A 384-nucleotide genomic window follows, 5' to 3' on the forward strand; every position below is an offset into this window, starting at 1 on the left:
GAGGCAGGACATCAAGTCCTGTTACGGCCCGTGCTGCTTCTGCGAGGTCATTACTGCTAACGCAGGGCTCAATTTTGTGGTGGCTGGACTACGCCAAGGTAACACAGTTCTTTCAGGTCAGGGGATGGCGGATCTTATTATTTACCCTTCCCCTTTGGAAAGGTACCAAGGATTCATTTATACAATAAAAGCAAATGCGAGCCATAACATTTGTCTTCATTAATGGGAAGCCATAGCTCCTCCACCTTTCTTGGTGTGCCTCCCTCCCAAGAAAGCGCAGCCTTTGCAAGTTATTTCAGCTCTGTCTGTTGCAGAGAGAGGGAGGTGGCGTGGGGCTTTTCCCACGTGCAGAGCAGCGAGGCAGTGAATCATAGAATCATAGAA

Source organism: Eurypyga helias, unplaced genomic scaffold, assembly GCF_000690775.1.
Source record: "Eurypyga helias isolate BGI_N326 unplaced genomic scaffold, ASM69077v1 scaffold6995, whole genome shotgun sequence".
NCBI lineage: Eukaryota > Metazoa > Chordata > Aves > Eurypygiformes > Eurypygidae > Eurypyga > Eurypyga helias.